Here is a 22148-nt window from a genome sequence, read left to right on the forward strand (position 1 = left end):
CCAGAGTGCTATGGTAACACCAAGAAAGGTGCCTGATGCCAATTTAGTCACCAGAGGTTGATCAGAAAGCTTCCACGGAGAAATGATATGTTCCTTGAGTCTTCAATGGCTGGAGGAAGGTAGCTGACCAAAGAGGCACAGGGAAGGGAGGAATACTCCAGGAAGAAGCAGCCACCTTTTCTCAAAGGAGATGAATTCAGGGAATGGTAAATAATCTAGCTGGAGGGAAGGGAGGCCACAAAGGGTCAGAGAAGAGTGCCAGGAAAGAAAGATAAATAAGGAACAAGGGCAGAGTGGTCAAAGGCTGCTAGGGAATTTAGCCAGGAAGTAGCAAAATTAGACACGCCTTTTAGAAAGACAATTCTGGCTACAGTGCAGAAAATAAAAGGTAGAAAGCAAGGCTGGAGACAGGTAGAGCTTAGGAGATGACTGCAGAAATCCAAGTGCATGTGATATTGGCCTAAAAGAGGGGAGTAGCCTTCGTTCTTTCATTCTTTCCCTCTCTACATTCATTCCTTCATGCAACAGGTAACATTTAAGTGCATTTAACATTCTCCAGGCACCGTTCCAGGTACTGGAAATACAGCAGTAAACAGTAGAGAGAGAGAAAAAAATAAAATGTATATATCTTTTTTTTTTTTTTGAGACAGAGTCTCGCTCTGTTGCCCAGGCTGGAGTGCAGTGGCGCAATCTTGGCTCACTGCAAGCTCCACCTCTCAGGTTCATGCCATTCTCCTGCCTCAGTCTTCTGAGTAGCTGGGACTACAGGTGCCCATCACCACGCCTGGCTATTTTTTTTGTGTTTTGTTTAGTAGAGATGGGGTTTCAGCGTGTTAGCCAGGATGGTCTCGATCTCCTGACCTCGTAATCCACCCATCTCAGCCTCCCAAAGTGCTGGGATTACAGGCATGAGCCACCACACCTGGTCTAAAATGTATATATCTAACAGAGAGAGATGAGTGTTAGAGAGAGAACCAGGGCAAGCCAGGAACAATGGTACTTGCCTGTAGTCCCAGCTACTCAGAAGGCTGAGGTAGACGGATCCCTTGAGCCCTCCTATCTTAGTGGCACAGTCATAGCTCACTGCAGTCCAGGAGGTCAAGGCTGCAATGAGCTATGATTGTGCCACTGCACTCCAGTCTGGGTGACAGAGTGAGACCTTGTTTCTAAAACCAAAACAGAGAGAGAAGAGAGAGAACCAAGATAAGAGAGACAACAATGCTGGGGCCAAGGTTGCTGATGGATGGGGTGAATAAAGAGGAAAAAGCTGGTCTGGGAGCCAAATCAAAGCTAGAATTGACAGGAATTAGCAAATAATTCGCTGGTTGTTGTGCATGTGCCATATGTGGAGTCTAGATGGAGAATGGCGGTGACAGTGGAAGGAAAAGGAATTGTGAATGATGGTTCCCAGGTTTCTGGTTTCTGGAACTATATGGCCCAAAAGTGCCACTACCACTCATAGGAAATAAAGGAGGGCTCACTGTCCCACTAGGGTTTAAAATGCCCAATTCAGTGGCGGCTCACTCCTGTAATCCTAGCACTTTGGGAGGCCGAGATGGGTGGATTCCCTGAACTCAGGAGTTCGAGACCAGCCTTGGCAACATGGTGAAACCCCGTATCTACTAAAATGCAAAAAATCAGCCAGGCCTGGTGGCAGGCACCTGTAATCCCAGCTACTCAGGAGGCTGAGGTATGAGAATTGCTTGAACCTGGGAGGCGGAGGTTGCAATGAGCCGAGATAGGTTATGCCACTGCACTCCAGCCTGGGCAACAAAGTGAAACTTTGTTTCAAATAATAAAATAAAATGCCCAATCCATGGGGCTTAGATAAATACACATAGGGGCAACTACTAATAACAATACTAATAGCTGATAGTTAAATTCTTTCTGTTACAATAACTAGTGTAACTAGCTAACAGTTGTTAAATGTTTACTATGTGCCAGGCTTAGTGCTTAGAGAGGTAAAGTAATTGACCTGGGATTACATAGCAAGAAAGCACACAATCGGCACCAAGTCATTGTTTTTCTAAAATCATTGCTGTTAGCCATTTTGCTCTACCTTCTCCAACAAGTTCTGAGACTAGGACACTAAAGTAAATTACCTGGAGTTTGTCTTCCCAATCAAGACCATCACTGAGGATGCTGGCCACTCTGTCAGTCTACTTTACACTGTGGAAAGATTTACTTTTAAACTGAAGTTGGTAAGACAAAGACAAAAACAACAATGACAACAACAACAATAAAGTAGTAAGTAATTTGTGCTCTGCCTTAAGAAACTCATGTGCTTGACCTATAAATCAATATACTCCATCTCAAAAATGGGAGCATCATGAAGAGAAACTTCAAAGATAAAGGTAGAAATCAAGGTTGATTTAGGGAGGAGGAAAAGGCCAGGTGCTGGTTAAGCTATAACTGTAATTTCTTTGCTTTGCATCTCACCATATCAATAAATGACCCAAAGAGATTGTGTCTTTCTGTTTCACACACATGTGTACCAAGCAATGGTTTCTGGGTTAGCTAGTTGCTTTTTAAAGAACAGAAACAGCATTTGCATCCCATATCCATTTTTATTCTCTTGACACCTCCTAGAATATGGCTGTCTTCTCCAACAGCACTTGTAAAAGCATTACTAAACAAAATAAAGACAGAAAGGAAAAAGGTGTATTTACTCATTCTAAACTTTTAAATGGGAAAGAAGCAGCAGGAAAGTTTTTCATTTATCTTTTTCAACTACTAGCAAGCTCAGGCAACCATTTTGACAAAATCATTTTCTACCCAGGTGGCTTTATCAAGTTAAATGATTTCCTTATTAATCAGAAATACAAAGGGCAGTAGAAGCTAGTACAATCTAATAGGATTATTTTTGGAAGTGATGTTAGGTGTCTAAATTGTAGCTTTCTAATGTGTTCCCTTTTATTTGAACATGTGCTTCAAATGTGCAAGTGTCAAATGTCTAAAGGATGTCAGCAAATCTGATGTGACAGTTAAACTCACCCCAAATTGTTGAGAGCTCTGTTCCCAGCCAAGTCATCACGAGCTATTGCCTAGTTGACAGTAATTACTACCAATTTTCAAACAACTTCCAAGCTTCCAATCTTACCACCCTATACTCTTTTCTCTACAAAGCAGCCCATTCATACTTATTGCTGTACACTATTCCATTGAGTGAGTATATCTCAGTTTATTGATCCATTCTACTGTTGATGGACATTTGAGTAGTTCAATGCTGCTGCAAATCTTCTAGTCTTCATCTTTTTGGTAAGCATACAGGCATAGTTTAGTTAGGTATATTTAGGTATATTCCTTGGAGTAAATTTGCTGAATCATGGGGTAGACAGATACACCCCATGACTCAGCAAATTCACTCCAAGGAAGTGAATATACACACATGTTCTTCTCCAGTGAATACCACAAATAACTTTTTTAAGTGACAATTGACATTGCATTTTTATTTAGCCTTACCCCATTTCCTATTCTTTCAGCAGTTTCTGCTGCTGAGCTCAAAATGGCCTGCTGAGCTTCCAGTGATTGCCTGATGGCAGCTGTGGGGTGTTCCAAGTTGTCACAGTATCAGGAGTACCTCTAACTTCTTTCTACTTCCTCCCACATCATTTCTGATACCACACAGATCTTGTAGCTTTTACTCCTACCTGGTAGTATGTAGGTGTACATGGGGATATCATATCGCCTAGTTATGTTGTAAATATCTTTCAGGGGGTTTTGGCCTTGCTATTCTGGTTACTCTATTGGGATGTGGTGTCCAGGTAGGTTCAACGACTGTATCACTGCTACCATCTTTCCAAAATCCTCTACATATCTCCCTATGTCTTCATTTGTTATGTGTCCTCATTTTTTATATACGTTATTTGAAACTTTCTATGAATACCTCTATTTTAGGCTATTTGATTTTATTCTCTGGTGTGGCAAAGATGGCTAATTGATCACTGAAGATTCATGCTCCCTTGTGGAATTGTTGATGAATATGGCTTCTCAACCAGGGGCCACATTTCCCAGCTCTCTTGCCTTAAAATGGGGCCATGTGATGACTTCTGGCCAATAGAAGGTGAACAAAAATTATCTGCGTCACTTTATGGGCCTTGATGGCTGAGTATCTTACATGCTCATGTTCTCTTCCCTAAGACTTCACACTTTCATTTCAGATGACCCCACAGGTCCTCTTCCCCTTTAGCAGGAACCGTGTATGGCTTGCATCAACGATAGCAGTATCATAAAATGAAAATAATTTGGATCACTCTTTGAGTTAAGACCCCAGCAGTAAATAGCAGGGGCACCCAAAAAATAAGACAGTTTAAAGAAGGAATTATTGAAACAAGTGGGCAAAGTTACAGGATTTAACAGAGGATGGTGAAACACCTGGGGCCAGGAACTGTAGGAAAGTGTTATCACACTCAAGTCTGGAAGAAGAAGGGGAGGGATTCACACACATGTCACCTAGTAAGAACTGTAGCCATGGGAGCGTGTCCACAGACAGAGAAATGAGCTATGAGTGAAACAACAAAGACCTGAGTGGGCCTCTCCTCTCACCTCCAGTCTCCTATTAGTGCCTCCCTTTGGCAAAAACCCACTGGAAGCTACAGGCAAAGGAGTTTATGTGATGCGGTCCATAGAGGTGATAGAGCAGAGAGGGGAAGGCAGAGAAGGGCCAAATAGAGAACATCCAACAGACTCCCTGAGGGCTGTCAAGGAAAGCAGCCTGACCAGTAACACCAGCATTCGTCTTAGTGTGTGCGAAGTGATATCTGCTAAGCCTCTAAGATTCAGAGATTGTTCCAAAAGTTAACCTGCCCTAATATAACTGGCCTATTTAGATTTTCACATTATCCTTTTTGTATCCAAACTGGTTTTCCAAAAAATATCAGGGGAAATAAATAACAGTCCCCCTAAAAATGTAAATATGTTAATTTTACCAAGATTGTTTACATAAATTGTTAATAATTCTACTTTGAAATTGTAGCTACTTACTCTGCCTGTAGATATTTGAAAGAGTTTCTCTTTACAATGGCAGCTCAAAAGGGAGGGTACTGTGTGCGGGAGGTCAGAGTAGGGGGAAATGAGAAAATAAGTCTTTTTTATTCAAAAATGCAAACATAAGGAGTAGAAAATATTATGGAAAAATAATTAAATGAATATGATGGATAAACTTTTCAAGACTTCACTCTTCCGTTTCAACTGGCGTCCTTCTTTCTGGTCCACTCTCCATCCTCTTTCCTCAATGGAAATGCCTGTTACTCTGAAGCTAGCCCCTACTATATGAAAACAGGTTCTTTGCACCTTCCTCCATTCCTGCTGTGCTCCAGGCCCCAAGCCTTTCTTCCTCATCTTACATTGACACATTGTCCCTATGCCTTGCTACATAAGTGGTTAGCTATTTTTATAACTTTATTCATCATCTATTAAAAAGATTGGGTGCCACCCAGGCAATACCATTTTGAATGGAGGAACGGACAAAAATTTTATGACAAAGATGCCAAAAGCAATTGCAGCAAAAGCAAAAATAGACAAATTAGATTTAATTAAACTAAAGAGCTTCTGCACAGCAAACACAACAGAACAAATGGAAAACCTATAGAATGGGAGAAAAATTTTGCAAACTATGCATCCAACCGAGGTCTAATATCCAGCATCTTATAAGGAACTGAAACAAATTTACAAGAAAAAAACAAAAACAATCTCATTAAAAAGTGGGCAAGTGACATGAATAGACACTTTTTTTATTTTTTATTTTTTATTTTTTTGAGACAGAGTTTCACTCTTCTTGCTCAGGCTAGAGTGCAATGGCATGGTCTTGGCTCACTGCAACCTCCACCTCCCAGGTTCAAGCAATTCTTCTGTCTCAGCCTCCCAAGTAGCTGGGATTACAGGCACCCACCACCACACCTGGCTAATTTTTGTATATTTAGTAGAGACAGGGTTTCGCCATGTTGTCCAGGCTGGTCTCGAACTCCTGACCTCAGGTGATCTGCCTGCCTCAGCCTCCCAAAGTGCTGGGATTACAGGCATGAGCCACTAGACGTGAGTCCGGCCGAATAGACACTTTTCAAAAGAAGACATACATGTGGCCAAGAAGCATATGAAAACAAGTTCAACATCACTGATCATTAGAGAAATGCAAATCGAAACTACAACGAGATACGATCTCACACCAGTCAGAACGGTTATCACTAAAAAGTCAAGGCCAGGCATGGTGGCTTACACCTATAATCCCAGCACTTTGGAAGGCTGAGGCAGGCAGATCACCTGAGGTCAGGAGTTCGAGACCAGCCTGACCAACATGGTGAAACCCCATCTCTACTAAAAATACAAAAATTTGCCAGGTGTGGTGGTGGGCACCTGTAGTACAAGCTACTCAGGAGCCTGAGGCAGGAGAATGGCTTGAACCCAGGAGGCAGAGATTGCAGTGACCTGAGACCACACCACTGCATTCCAGCCTGGGCGACAGAGTAAGATTCCATCTCAAAAAAAAAAAAAAAAAAAAAAAAAAAAAAGTCAAAAAAATAACAAATCCTCATCCTGATACCAAAACCTGACAGAGATACAAAAAAGAAAAAGAAAACTTTAGCCCCAAATCCTTGGTGAACATTGATGCAAAAATCCTCAACAAAATACTGGCAAACCGAAATTAGCAGCACATCAAAAAGCTTATCCACCATGATCAAGTAGGCTTTATCCCTGAGATGCAAGGTTAGTTCAACATATGCAAATCAATAAATATGATTCATCACATAAACAGAACTGAAGACAAAAACCACATGATTATCCCAACAGATGCAGAAAAGGCTTTTGATAAAATTCAACATGGCTTCATGTTTAAAACTCTCTGTAAAATAGGTATTGAAGGAACATACCTCAAAATAGTAAGAGCCATCTATGACAAACCCACAGCCAACACCACACTGAATGGGCAAAAGCTAGAACCATTCCCCTTGAAAACTGGCACAAGACAAGGATGTCCTCCTATTCAACATAATATTGGAAGTTCTGCCCAGGGCAATCAGGGAAGAGAATAAAATAAAGGCATCCAGGTAGGAAGAGAGGAAGCCAAACTATCCCTGTTTGCAGATGACATGATCCTATGTCTAAAAAACCCTATAGTCTCACAAATTTAGAAATTTCTATTTCTAAAAATAGAATGCTATTTGACCCAACAATGCCATTAGTGGGTATATATCCAAAGGAAAATAAAGTGCTCTATTATAAAGACACATGCAATCATATGTTAATTACACACTATTTACAATAGCAAAGACATGGAATTAACCTAAAAGTGCATCAGTGATAGATTGTATTAAAAAAAAAAAAAAGTGGTGGCCGGGCATGGTGGCTCACGCCTGTAATCCCAGCACTTTGGGAGGCCGAGGAAGGCAGATCACGAGGTCAGGAGATTGAGACCATTCTGGCTAACATGGTGAAACTCTGTCTCTACTAAAATTACAAAAAAATTAGCTGGGCGTGGTGGCAGGCACCTCTAGTACCAGCTACTCAGGAGGCTGAGGCAGGAGAATAGCGTGAACCCAGGAGGTGGAGCTTGCAGTGAGCCGAGATCATGCCACTGCACTCCAGCCTGGGCGACAGAGCGAGACTCTGTCTCAAAAAAAAAAAAAAAAAAAAACTGGTACATATGTACTGTGGAATACTATGCAGCCAGCCCTAAAAAAGAACAAGCTCATGTCTTTTGCAGGAACATGGATGGAGCTGGAGGCCATTTTCCTCAGCAAACTGACACAAGAACAGAAAACCAAATAATATATGTTCTCACTTGTAAGTGGGAGTAAATGATGAGAATACATGGACACACAGAGGGGAACAACACACGCTAGGGCCTGTCGGAGAGTGAAGGGTAGGAGGAGGGAGGATCAGGAAAAATAACTAATGGGTACTAGGCTTAATACCTGGGTGACAAAATAATCTGTACAACAAACCCCCATGACACAAGTTTACCTATATAACAAACCTGCACATGTACGCCTGAACTTAAAAGTTAATAAAATAAAATAAAATAACAGATGCTGGCAAGTTTGCAGAGAAAAGGAAACACTTATACACTGTTGGTGGGAGGATAAGTTAGTTTAACCATTGTGGAAAGCAGTGTGGCAATTCCTTGAAGAGCGAAAAACAGGACTACCATTCAACTCAGCAATCCCATTACTGGGTATATACCCAAAGAAATATAAATCACTCCATAACAAAGACACAAGCATGTGTAGGTTTACTGCATCACTATTCACAATAGCAAAGACATGGAATCAACCTAAATGTCCATCAGTGATAGACTAAAGAAAATGTGGTACATGTATACCACTGACCACTATGCAGCCATAAAAAAGAACTAGATCATGTCTTTTGCAAGAACATGGATGGAGTTGGAGGCCATTACCCTTAGCAAATCAACACAGGAACAAAAAACCAAATACTGCATGCTCTTACAAGTGGGAGCTAAATGATGAGAACTCGTGGACAAAAATAAGGGAACAGCAGACACTGGGGCCTCCTTGAGGGTGGAGGGTGAAAGGAGGGAGAAGAGCAGAAAAAGTAACTATTGTGTACTAGGTTTAGTACCTGGGTGATGAAATAATCTGTACAACAAACCCCTGCAACGTGAGTTTACCTATGTAACGAACCTGCACACATGCTCCTGAACCTAAAATAAAAGTTTTAAAATGTTTTATATAAAAAGATTAGATGCCAATTAAATGCAAGTTATATTCTATATGAAAAGGCCACAAAGATAGATGGATAGACAGAGAAATAGATGCATACCTAAATAGATTTCAAGTTCCCTTCATGAAATAATGTATAATGTAGAGGTAGACCCGGACAAGAAAGTAGATAACCCTAGTATGAGGCAGAAAATGGTCAGTGACATGACAGAGTCACAGATAAAGTCCTACAATGCTTCTTCTTTTTTTTTTTTTTTTTTTTTTTTGGAAATGGACTCTCATTCTGTCACCCAGGCTGGAGTGCAGTAGCTCGAACTCAGCTCACTGCAAGCTCTGCCTCCCGGGTTCACGCCATTCTCCTGCCTCAGTCTCCCGAGTAGCTGGGACACAGGTGCCTGCCACCACGCCCAGCTAATATTTTGTATTTTTTAGTAGAGACGGGGTTTCACCATGTTAGCCAGGATGGTGTCGATCTCCTGACCTCGTGATCCACCCGCCTCGGCCTCCCAAAGTGCTGGAATGCTTCATTTTTTAAAAAAGGAAGGGGGAAACAAAAAACAAGCCAAAAAAATCCCAAAACAAACAAACAAAAGAGGACGGGAAGCTGACACTTACTATGCTCCAAGTAGTAGGCTACGTAGAGTGCAAACATTAGTGAGTCTTCCTTTCGTATGGCTAGTTCCTTCTTGTCCTTCTGGAGTTTGTTCAAGTGACACGTCGCCCAGGAAGCCTTCCTTGACCTTAACTCGCCCTGCCCTTCCTCTATGCGACCACAATCACAGCTTTATCACATCATAGCATAATTGTTGGTTTATTACCTATTACCCCAAAAGATGGCAAGCACCTGGAGATGGGGAACAATGTCTCATCTTTGTGTTTCTTCTGTGTCTAACTTTGAGTCTAGAGTACATCAAGCCCTTAAGGAGGGAAGAGAGAAAGCAGAGAGGGAAATGAAGGAGGGAGGGAGATGCGCAGGAAGGGATGAAGTGCTATCAGAACATTCGGGGAAAAAGGGAACCATGTGACTAGTGTGAACTCTAAAAAATGAGAGGTGAGGTCCAGAAATTGCAGGAGTGCAGCTGAATTGTGTTAAAAGGATACCGGCAGGAAGGTGACAGGTGACAACTGTTGAACACAGAAAATGGAAAAGAATTTTGAGAGTCTTGAATGTCAGACTATGAGGGCTAAACTCATGCTGTAGATAGTGGAAAACCACTGGGAGTTGATGAGCAGGGAAGAGATGAGATCAGAGTGGAGTTTTAAGGAAATTAACCTGGCAGTGGGAATATCATCCTTTTTGAAAGTATATTCACTTTTTATCAGGAATTATCTTTGCCTTAATGCAAAAAATTAACCTCATGGGGTGGGTTTGAGCAGCCCTGATAAACATCTCATTTACCAAAGGAGCTCAATCCTGCATGTGCTATGTCAGCCCTGAGTAAAGTATCCTTTTTCTTTTCAAGTAATTAATCTTTCTACTACTCCCAAGCCAGCAACTACATAATTTTGATGCAACACCTGAAACTAATTCTGAGCTGCTCCCCAAGGCCCAGTATGTAGTTACCAGCAAGTGCTCTTCCACAGCAAGGAGTGTAACTAGCAACTTCTAAATGAGATTGTCTTACAAAACAACATGTGCTGATAGAGATTTCAGTCGTTGTTTCTTCACTAGAAATGACTTTTACATGATGCATTCATCCAAAGAGAAAATATTTTTTCGATTTGTGGGAAATATTTTAACATTAAGTAATTAATTACAAAGAATAAAACAATACTACAAATTAGACCATCATCCTTTGACAATCATATATTATTCATTTTAACTGCCATAAGCCAGTTTCTATAACAATACACGTATACCAAATCGACAAGTGGTAACTTCAGACTATTTTAGATGAAAATTGTATCTTAAAATTGTAAAGTTGTATAAGTAAATATTAATGTTAAACATGCAAGTTCAGTTGATATTTTGTTTTTAATGACGTTTATTTTCTCTAATTTCCCAAATGTATTGCTGATCAAAAAAAATAATAATAATGCAAAGAACACACGTTTGCCAAGACAGTATTACTAAGCCATGCTAAATGAAAGGAGATAATTGAGTCTTTGATATTACCCAAATGGACTTCTGGAATTATCTTTTTAGAGACCGTATGTTCAATAATCAACAACTCAGAAAAGAAGAGGATTACCCTGATATTAAAATATTTTGAAGACAAAAGTAAACCAAGTTACTAGACATGAGCCATCTTTTAGCTTTTGTTTATAATCTCAAGGTAAATCATTGAGAATACTCAAGCTGAATGTATACCTAAATAAGAAATTAACTCACAGATTATCACTTTTTTATTGCTCCATATTTTGACAAAGCATTCTTTTCCAGCGTTCCTCCCTGGGTCAAAAGAAGGGCCAAAGAAAGTCGTTTCCCCATTCCTCATGCTATGATATAGGCTCTCCTCTAACAATTCTATGGGCTGTAAAAGTGTTGGGAAATGGATGTGTGAATAGATGCTTGCCCAGAAAGTCCTGGGAATACCACTGGCTCTCCAATAAAGGGGTCATTTTGAGCTTTGCTGAACCTTCAGGTAAACTTACTATTTAAATTACAGGAAGCTCGTTCCCTTTGTCTGGTCTAGAATTATCATTCTTAAAAAAAAAAAAAAAAAAAATCAGTAAATAAGTTCCCACCAGACTTGTCCTGCTAAACTAGTCATCACACTTTCACTTTCTGCTCCCATGAGCCTCCATGAATCTCTGCCCAGCTTGCTTAACTGAAATTCACAAACATCAAGTTATCTTGAAGAGAGAGTTCTTTCTGATCCTGTCAACTTCTAGAGTTAAATATACACAAGCATTTTTTACTTACCAGCATTTCTACAAATTCTGTTTTTCCACACATATTCATATACACGTAAATGTATATAGGTCATTTTCAAAGTTTCATATCTAGAAAAAGATTGAAAATATTTTATAACATTTTCACATGGAAATCAAATTCCAGGTAACTGTACATAATCAGAGGGCAAGTATCTATCAATCACTCAATTTATCCTAAAAAATCTTGCATTCTAATACCTACTCTAGGTAAACATCTGCTTTTTTGCTATTCATGTCTTCACTATATAATGTACTTAATAATTGCTTTGCCAACTCTTAATTTTTTTCTTTTTTTTCAAGCAGAAGGATGTTTTAAAACTCAGGTACTTTACCACGTATTCTCCCCCAGGAAAATCTGTAGCAGATAGATTTGTAGACTTGCCTTCTCTCTGGGAGAAACGTGTCTACTTCTACACATGTTCAAGAAAAAAACTGAGTTTTGTTGACATCGCAATTCCTTCAATATTCTCTGTATGTCACAATAAATTCTCTTCCAAACCCCCTGCTCCATGAGTTGTAATTCTCACCTCAATCAGAGAAAAGTTGTGTATTTCAGAGATACATTAACAGAATGTAGAACAAAATGTCTCTCTTGTTCCCCATGAAGTGATTTTGTTTTAGGTAAATTTCTAGATCAGACATCCATGATGTAAGAACGACGACATTCAAGAACTAAATTTGTTTATCTCTATATATTTTTTTAATTGAGTTGGTGTCTCTGTCACCCAGACTGGAATGCAGTGGTGAGATCTCGGCTAACTGCAACTTCCGCCATCCAGGTTTAAGCGATCCTCTCACCTCAGCCTCCTGAGTAACTGGGACTACAGGCATGCACCACCACTCCTGGCTAATTTTTGTATTTTTAGTAAAGATGGGGTTTCACCATGTTGTCTGGGCTGGCCTCGACCTCCTGACCTCAAGTGATCCACCCACCTCGGTGTCCCAAAGTGGTAGGATTACAGGCATGAGCCACTGCATCCAGCCTTATCTATCATTTTAGATAACTGGCTCCTACTGTATCCTCTATTGCATAGTCCTTATGCCAAAGTATTTCAAAATGTTTGAATGAAATAGGTTTTAATTTCAATAGTAAAAGATATTCTGGTTCATGCTAAATGGTATCTGATAGTACAAGATTTGATATACCATGCTAAGACTACACCACCAAAACCCAAATCCTCAATGTGACCCGAGAGTATTAGGCAGCTGCTACAGGAGCAACCTGAAAGGGAATGTTGAACCACATCATCGTTGCAGCTTCGAAGGACACATGTAAATCACAACTCTAGTCATCCAGAACAATTGACACTGTGGTATTGTGAAGCTTACTGCTCACAGAAGCTGAGGTCAGTTGGATGCTCTTATCTGTGGCAGAGACTCTTCCACCAACAATTTCATCAGTGTTCCTCTGTGGCCTCAGCAAAATAATGAAGCACTTAGAAGCAAACATACAACCCAACAAACCATAGCTGAATGCTGAGATTGCAAATATTTACACAGCCACTTTGAACTTGCCTTTGGTGCTCAAATAAGCAGGGACAAAAGAGATCCAGACGATGAAAAAGATGAGCATCCCAAAGGTGACGCATTTTCCTTCATAGTAATTATCTGGCAACTGGCAAGTCACAAAAGTTGTAAGAAAACATAGCGAGGCTAGGAAGACATCAATCCCAAACATCGAGCACAAAAACTCTATGGAACCTTCATTGCATCCCAGAATGATCTTTGCATTTTGAGGTTCCATGTTCTTGTATACCCTGGGAGGTTCCAATACCAAGTAGGCTGTACATATGTCAATCTCAAATAAAACAGAGATTAGCACAATGATTATCTGATAAAGCAGGTGCATGGATGTAAGTCGAGTTTTGGATTTGGAAATTCTGTAGGCTAAAAACAGTGAAATAGTCTTTCCAAGAATGCAAGACAGGCAAAGAGAAAAGCCCAGTGCCAGAGTGACCTGGTGGGCCATGCAGTACCAATTGTGTGGCTTGCCAGTGGAAAGCATGGACGACAGCAGCGTGATGATCAGAGAAAACCGAATGAGAAAATTCAGCTGCTGGTCATTGGCATTCACAAGCGGAGTGTGCCTGTGTATCACATACACAGTTGTGATTGCCAAGACCACAGATGCCCCAAAGACAGAAAGAATGACAGGCGTGAATCCCAAGGCCTCATCATAAGCAAGGTATTCCACCTGTTTCGGCACACACTTGCTCTTTTGTGCATTTGACCAATAGTCTTCATCACATTGTTCACACTCCCTTTGACCTATTGAATAAAGAACAGAGAATTGACTGCAAAGAAATCCAATTGTCCCCTTCCACTGTGAATATCCCAGAGCCTTCATAGTTCTAGAGTGGGGTCTTGTTAAAAATCCCTTTATGTAGAATATATATAGTATCTCAAAATAAATAGTGATAAAATGGCCTTAGAGTGTACAGATAATATTACAGATTGAGAATTATTTTCAGTTTTGGAAAGTCAGTCTCCCTTCTCAGTTTCAGCCTTTCCTGCACTGGCCTTTTCCAGTAACAAGCTTCTTTCTTACTACTCCAGTTAGCTAATTGAGAAGAGTGGTGCGTATCCTCATAAACCCAAGAACAATCCACAAATGAAAAAAATGTAAAAAAAATTAAAGCTACTGAGGCAAAACAATCGAGAGAATTGTGACAGGAGTAAGGTTGATGAAAATACAAATGTTTTCTGTCTTTCATTCAACATCACCCTTATGAAAGAGAATTTTGTCTTTGCTTACTCAGAGCTTTTCCCCTCTTCACCCTCCAGATGCAGATTTGAAGGAATAGGTAGAGTAATTGAGGATAAGAAGAAAAACAAGGCTGGGCACAGTGGCCCAGGCCTGTAATCCCAGCACTTTGGGAGGCTGAGGTGAGTGGATCACTTGAGCCCAGGAATTTGAGACCAGCCTGGGCAACATGGCAAAACCTTGTCTCTGCCAAATAATAAAAAAAATCAGCCGGGCATGACAGTGCATGCCTGTAGTCCCAATTACTTGGGAGGCTGAGACGGGAGGATTACTTGAGCCCAGGAGGCTGAGGTTGCAGTGAGCCAAGATAGTGCCACTAAACTCCAGCCTGGGTGACAGTGCAAGACTCCAACTCAAAAAGTGAGAGAGTGGGAGAGAGAGAGAGAGACAAAGAAAGAAAAGAAGAAGCAGCAGCAGTGGAGGGGGAGGGGGAGGAAGAGGAGGAGGAGGAAGAAGAAAATGAGGAAGAAGAAGAAGGAGAAGGAGAAGGAGCAGGAAGGGGAGGGGGAGGGGCAGGAGAAGGGAAAAAGGAGAAAGAGAAGAAGATGGGGAAGGGGAAGGAGAAGAAGATGGGGAAGGGGAAGAAGAAGGAGAAGAACCTACATGGTGCTTGACACTGAGAAGATCTGGTGCATTTAGCTGGGTGGAAGCTATAAGGGAGAATGTCAGAACATAAGACTATTTGATATGAGTTTATAGTAGACTGTGAAATTGATTTCTTTAATGTTCTTTGAAAGATACAGGAAAGATTGCAATTCCTGTTTAATCACTTTTCACTGCTGTATTGGACTTCCCGGGATGTAACTCTACGCAGAGAGTGGGCTGTGTGGGGTCCAAGGAGTTGTTCAGGTTGCATAGTTCTTGTTTTCCATTTTGGGAAAATGTTACTTTTTTTTTTTTTTTTTTCGAGACAGAGTCTCACTCTGTTGCCCAGGCTGGAGTGCAGTGGCCGGATCTCAGCTCACTGCAAGCTCCGCCTCCCAGGTTCACACCACTCTCCTGCCTTAGCCTCCTGAGTAGCTGGGACTACAGGCACCCACCACCACACCCAGCTAATTTTATGTATTTTTAGTAGAGACGGGGTTTCACCATGTTAGCCAGGATGGTCTCGATCTCCTGACCTCATGATCCACCTGTCTCGGCTTCCCAAAGTTCTGGGATTACAGACGTGAGCCACCGTGCCTGGCCCTCAAAATTCTTTTATAAAGAATTGCTATTGAGGGCCATTTGACAAAAGACAAGTACACTTTGTGTTATCTTTAACAGAAGGTAGAGATAAAAATAAACCTGCTCCAACATGCTTCACAAGACCGAGCACACTGAGCCCAGTTAAAATTCTGGTCATTAAGAGCAGCAATTTGGCAGGCCATAGTGAAGAATTCATAGAGCAGGGGTTACAGAAATCATGTGTCCTACAAATTTTGAGTACTGATGACCTTAAGCCAATTGCCTTTAGGGATGAAATTTTAGATCTTATAACTCCAAATTAGAGCTAATTCAATAAAACATAGTACAATATACGTCCCCTGTCTTCTGATTATGAATATAACTAGCATTTAATTTTTTCAGAAACAAACACTTTAAAATATTTTTTATGAATCCTACTCATATTTCACATTTCATATATTTTATTTTGCATTTTCCTCTATTAACTTCAAGGTTGTAGGTATTTTCCCAACTGTAGCAGCTTTAGAACTGAAACACAATACTATGTTTCTTTCACAGTGCACAAAGCATCCAATAATGTGAAGGATTTTAATTATTTTTGTTATAAGTTGTTCATACCTATTTATAAAGAAAGCTCCTGAGGCCTTCTTTGCAAAAACATGTTTGATCTAAAAGCATCCTCATATCAATGAAGAAATTACCATCTCTACCTGGTTTCTGTGACACGTGTCCATCAGCCATGGGACGGAGTCAAAGCAGCATATTGGTTCCCCCTGACGAATCCCCTTCCAAGTCCCAGGAGCACATGCATCAGTACACACTGAATGAGGAAGCTAGCAAAGACAAATATGACAGATTAACAAAGCCCTTTGTCTCTAGCACTCATGAGGCTGAGAAAGAGCCCATTTGAATTTCCATGGAAGCTTTGTGATTTCCGGGAAACCCAGGATACCTGAGTGAAGATAATGAACAAAGAAAATAACAACATGGAGAACCTAGAGAGGAATTTTGCTAAAAGAGAGTCTCATTGTTGATTCTAGAAATGCAAAGCTAATCCTAAGCCTACTTCTTTCTAACCTTGGGGATCCAGACCAGGCTCCATGCCTACAGGACTCTGGGGATGAGACCATTTGACAGGTCTGTTCCTGCTTGTGAAGGAGGAGGGCAAAAGGAAAAGCAGACAAGGCATAGCATTGAAATATTTTCTCGCTAAATGAATTTCAAAATCTCAGTAGTAAACACAGGCCTCCTTTTACATTCTACACGGATGTGTGCCTTGAAACCCAGAATAAATGCAGGTTTTTAAATAGTTTGTTTCTTAATCCATTAGGGAGTTTCCTGTTTAAGAAATAAAATGCTTTTCCATTAAGCAAAGAATCATTTTGGAAGATGCATGATTACATTTATATTTATTTTACAAATCAGAATTTTCATATGTTGAGTTTTCCAGGTAAATCTGAATTAGATAATATAGAAAATACTAGAAATCTCTGAGCTAGGTTATGGTACGTAATGTTACAGAAGTATGTATACACAGTAGATAAGCTTCTTATATGTTTCATACATATATATCTGTAAAATCATATTTTCAATGCACTTTGAGGAGTACCTATTACAGTAAGGAGTGATAGCAAGGTATTCTCAAATTCTGAAAGATGAACAATAAAATCACCACAGAATGAACTAGAATTCCTCACCCCGATCCAGTTTTCAAGAAATAGCTCTCGATGTTCCTTTATTATTATTATTATTATCATTATCATTATTTCATTAACAATGAGCTGATACCTTTTCGTTCCATTTATCAGTATTCCTTCCCTTCTCAATCTCTGTGATCTATCTGCCAACACACTCACCTCACTAAAACTCTTCTTGCCATGTCTGAGAGATTTTCCTCTAGCCACATTTTCCTTCAGCTTTCTTCAATACCTGACACTTTTGATCAACCCCTCCTTGAAACGCAAGCTCCCTTGGGTTCCCTTGGGTCCTGGTTGTGGTCCTTGATCCTCTGGTTTTCTCTCTTACTGTAAAGCAGTTCCTTCATTCTATTGTCTTCCACCAGTATCTCTGTAGAAGAACTCCCAAATCTTGATCTCTAAGACCAACCTTTCCCACCTGACCTCTATCTAGTTCCATATTCTGAACTTCCAATATGTTCCTACATTAAGATTCCACCATCACCTCAAATTCAACATGTCCAAAACTGTCCCATAAAGCCTATTCCTCATTTCTGTCATCAACACCACCATTCCTATCCATCATCTCCAACCTTATATTCTATTACTTGCCTGTATGGACTCTCTCTTCCACTCAAGTCCACCTTCTCACCAACCACCAGACTCAGTTTACCATTATGACTTAAATCATTCTTTGTATTGTCCTCTAATTGTCTGATGTAAAAAAAAAAAAAACACTTCCAGGTCCAACCAGTCAGCAAATTTGATGTCTTCTACCTATAAGGTATCCATGAGATGTCCAGAATCTAATGACTTTTTGCCACCTCCATCACTTCTATCCTGGGCCAGGCTACCTTCATTATTTTGGATGATTTTATGGTCTTTTAACTGTCTCCTTAGTTCTGTTCTTGCCCCCATACCCTACTCCTTCCACTGATTTGCAACATGGCAAACAATGATACCTGAGTCGGATCATGGCCCTCCTCTGTCAAGATTTTCATGGTTTCCCCTCTCACTCAGTGTAAAAGCCAAAGGCCTTCAAAAGTCAACAGGGCCCTGCATGATCTGTCCCTCTCTAACCTCTCTCACCTCCTTTCCTGCTCTCCCTCTCTTTCACTCTTTCCAGTCACACTGACTTCTTTACTGTTCCTCCAAAGTGCCAAGCACACATGCCTCAGGGTTTAGAAGATGCTGTTCCCTCTGCTGGAAATATTCTTCCCCTAGGTAATGCATGAACACATTTTCATTTGAATTTCTGTTCAAATGTCACTCTAGCGAGGCTTTCCCTGACCACACTATATGAAATTTCAGTGCAACAGTCCCCCCAGCACTCCCTATCTCAGTCCTGCTATTTGTTTCTCCCTGACATTAACATCCTTTAAGATACAGTATAATGTCTGTATTTGTCTTGTTTGTTGCCTACTTCCTTCCACTGAAATGGTAATCCCATTAGGCTGGGATTTGTTCTGTTTTACACATTGACGTATCCTCAGTTCCTATGCATATATGCTACTGTTCTCAACAAATATTTACTCAGTTAATTAGGGGCAATTGCCTTATTTTTGCAATGTTTAACCCAGAGTTGGATTTATAGTAGATGCTTAGTAAATTTGTATTGAATTACATTTGAAGTAATTTCATTATACAAACCTAATCCCAATTTTAATATAGAAGATAAGAAAAATAAATTACTATACCCTAATGAAGATTATTAAAAGAAAAATCTACTATTAGATTTTACTATTTTTCTGTCAATTTTCAGTAGAGCAAGCATTCTTCGAACCATGTATATGCAAAGAATAACATCTTCCTTTTCATGTAAAACAATATATTGGGGAACTACTATATACCTAACCAAAAGGAATACAAAAGTGAAGTCTCAAGCCCATTCATCAAGTAGCTCACCATTCAGAGAGAGCTCTGGGCCACATAAGATGGCTTATAGCCTAGACTTAGGGCAGCTCTGTCCTTTCTGCAGTGACAGAAGTGTTACATATCTCTGTTGTTCTGTATGGTAGCCCCTAGCTACATTTGGATATTGAACACTTGAAATGTAGTTAATGTGACTAAGAGCTGAATTTTCCTTTTATTTTTATTTTAAATAATTTGCATTGTAAAGCTATCTGTGGCCAGGCGTGGTGGCTCACGCCTGTAATCCCAGCACTTTGGGAGGCTGAGGCGGGCAGATCACGAGGTTAAGAGATCAAGACCATCTGGCTAACATGGTGAAACCCTGTCTCTACTAAAAATACAAAAATTAGCCGAGCGTGGTGGTGCACATCTGTAGTCCCAGCTACTCAGGAGACGGGCAGGGGAATCGCTTGAACCCAGGAGGCAGGGGGGCAGTGAGCCGAGATTGCACCACTACACTCCAGCCTGGCCACAGAGCGAGACTCTGTCTCAAAAAAAAAAAAAAAAAAAAGCTATCTGTGGTTAGGTACTACTGTATTGGGCAGAGCAAATTCTAGATCAAAGGCATAAAATGCTGCAGAGAGCTCTGGTCACTACAGTGGTAAACACTGACAAGTGGCTGTTTTTACATCTAGCCAAAATATACTCAAGTGCTGCTTAAAGATAGACCAATAAACTACTGAGTATGTGTGCATGTCTGTATTCTTCTGTGAGCGTACATAAGTCAATAGATGTTTATTGCTACACATAGAAAGCAGAGAGGAATAGTCTGACAGACAAAGATCTCACAGGTGTCTGGTACAGCATACCAACTCAGAAATCTTGAGGGTTTTTTTCCTACTATTTTTAGATGCTTTCCCAGCATGATTTGGAAGACTGTTTGGGGATCTCAGATCTGAGCTCAAGAGGGAAAATACATGAAAAATAAACAAGATGAAAAAAGACACCCTTTCCTCCAAAAGAAAGTCCTGTGTCAGCAAACAAAAAGCATTCTCTGGCTATGCTGACATCACTTTCATCTCTCTCACTTTTCCTGGTTCTTTCATTCTGAGATTCACACGGAAGATGAAATTGCCAATTCTTTTTCACTACCTTATCAATTGACTGTAACTCTACATGTCATCCCGAAGTAAACATAGAACTGGATTATCCAAAGCTCTACAGTACTGGGCCGGGCACAGTGGCTCACACCTGTAATCCCAGCACTTTGGGATCAACAAAATTGACAGACCACTAGCAAGACTAATAAAGAAGAAAAGAGAGAAGAATCAAATCGACGCAATTAAAAATGATAAAGGGGATATCACCACCGACCCCACAGAAATACAAACTACCATCAGAGAATACTATAAACACCTCTATGCAAATAAACTGGAAAATCTAGAAGAAATGGATAATTTCCTGGACACTTACACTCTTCCAAGACTAAACCAGGAAGAAGTTGAATCCCTGAATAGACCAATAGCAGGCTCTGAAATTGAGGCAATAATTAATAGCCTACCAACCAAAAAAAGTCCAGGACCAGATGGATTCACAGCTGAATTCTACCAGAGGTACAAGGAGGAGTTGGTACCATTCCTTCTGAAACTATTCCAATCAATAGAAAAAGAGGGAATCCTCCCTAACTCATTTTATGAGGCCAACATCATCCTGATACCAAAGCCTGGCAGAGACACAACAAAAAAAGAGAATTTTAGACCAATATCCCTGATGAACATCGATGCAAAAATCCTCAATAAAATACTGGCAAACCAGATTCAGCAACACATCAAAAAGCTTATCCACCAGGATCAAGTGGGCTTCATCCCTGGGATGCAAGGCTGGTTCAACATTCGCAAATCAATAAACATAATCCAGCATATAAACAGAACCAAAGACAAGAACCACATCATTATCTCAATAGATGCAGAAAAGGCTTTTGACAAAATTCAACAGCCCTTCATGCTAAAAACGCTCAATAAATTCGGTATTGATGGAACGTACCTCAAAATCATAAGAGCTATTTATGACAAACCCACAGCCAATATCATACTGAATGGGCAAAAACTGGAAAAATTCCCTTTGAAAACTGGCACAAGACAGGGATGCCCTCTCTCACCACTCCTATTCAACATAGTGTTGGAAGTTCTGGCTAGGGCAATCAGGCAAGAGAAAGAAATCAAGGGGATTCAGTTAGGAAAAGAAGAAATCAAATTGTCCCTCTTTGCAGATGACATGATTGTATATTTAGAAAACCCCATTGTCTCAGCCCAAAATCTCCTTAAGCTGATAAGCAACTTCAGCAAAGTCTCAGGATACAAAATTAATGTGCAAAAATCACAAGCATTCTTATACACCAGTAACAGTCAAACAGAGAGCCAAATCAGGAATGAACTTCCATTCACAATTGCTTCAAAGAGAACAAAATACCTAGGAATCCAACTTACAAGGGATGTAAAGGACCTCTTCAAGGAGAACTACAAACCACTGCTCAGTGAAATCAAAGAGGACACAAACAAATGGAAGAACATACCATGCTCATGGATAGGAAGAATCAATATTGTGAAAATGGCCATACTGCCCAAGGTAATTTATAGATTCAATGCCATCCCCATCAAGCTACCAATGAGCTTCTTCACAGAATTGGAAAAAACTGCTTTAAAGTTCATATGGAACCAAAAAAGAGCCCGCATCTCCAAGACAATCCTAAGTCAAAAGAACAAAGCTGGAGGCATCACGCTACCTGACTTCAAACTATACTACAAGGCTACAGTAACCAAAACAGCATGGTACTGGTACCAAAACAGAGATATAGACCAATGGAACAGAACAGAGTCCTCAGAAATAATACCACACATCTACAGCCATCTGATCTTTGACAAACCTGAGAGAAACAAGAAATGGGGAAAGGATTCCCTATTTAATAAATGGTGCTGGGAAAATTGGCTAGCCATAAGTAGAAAGCTGAAACTGGATCCTTTCCTTACTCCTTATATGAAAATTAATTCAAGATGGATTAGAGACTTAAATGTTAGACCTAATACCATAAAAATCCTAGAGGAAAACCTAGGTAGTACCATTCAGGACATAGGCATG

General features: G+C 40.3%; 1 pseudogene; it reads right to left on the minus strand.

Annotated features, from left to right (window-relative positions):
- Positions 1–12840: 12840 nt before the first annotated feature.
- The window catches only part of LOC103242035 (vomeronasal type-2 receptor 1-like), a 46326-nt pseudogene continuing 37018 nt past the window's right edge, over positions 12841–22148 (minus strand).

This window comes from Chlorocebus sabaeus, chromosome 15 (assembly GCF_047675955.1).
Source record: "Chlorocebus sabaeus isolate Y175 chromosome 15, mChlSab1.0.hap1, whole genome shotgun sequence".
NCBI classification, from domain to species: domain Eukaryota; kingdom Metazoa; phylum Chordata; class Mammalia; order Primates; family Cercopithecidae; genus Chlorocebus; species Chlorocebus sabaeus.